The 346-nt window shown below is 50.0% G+C and overlaps 1 protein-coding gene across 7 annotated transcripts in view; it reads right to left on the reverse strand.

The window, feature by feature from the left end:
* Positions 1-346, reverse strand: part of PAX6 (paired box 6) — a 28,306-nt gene that overhangs the window by 24,693 nt on the left and 3,267 nt on the right. Inside the window, exon 1 of one of the 7 annotated variants that reach the window (XM_014949283.1) lies at positions 131-221. The exons of the other annotated variants lie outside the window; for them this stretch is intronic. The gene's annotated coding sequence lies outside the window, so the exon portion shown is untranslated. Of the gene's footprint in view, positions 1-130; positions 222-346 lie in introns of those variants that run through there. 7 annotated transcript variants of the gene reach the window in all.

A 346-nucleotide genomic window follows, 5' to 3' on the forward strand; every position in this document is an offset into this window, starting at 1 on the left:
TTTTTTTTTTTTTTGTTCACTCTCGTCCACGGGGCGTGAAAAGGGAGGAAAGAGAGAAACCACTTTGTCCCAAATCGCAGGCAAATATCATATTTACAAGCTCTCAATTAGCCATCCCTTGGATTAGCACCTTCTTACGCCTCCTCGCCAGAATAAAGCAGCCGTAATCTTGTTGCTATTTTCCCCTCGGGCGCAGCGGGCTTTGTGTTCCCTCCACCCCCCAAAAAAAAACTTTTAACGCTCCCCACCCCCCCCAGCCGAAAGAAAAAAAAAATAAAAATTACCCGGGCAGGGAGGGGAGGGCAGGGGTGAAGCTGGTGACGTCACGTCGGGGGGGAGGAAAAGG

This window comes from Calidris pugnax, unplaced genomic scaffold, assembly GCF_001431845.1.
Source record: "Calidris pugnax isolate Ruff unplaced genomic scaffold, ASM143184v1 scaffold177, whole genome shotgun sequence".
Lineage (NCBI taxonomy): Eukaryota > Metazoa > Chordata > Aves > Charadriiformes > Scolopacidae > Calidris > Calidris pugnax.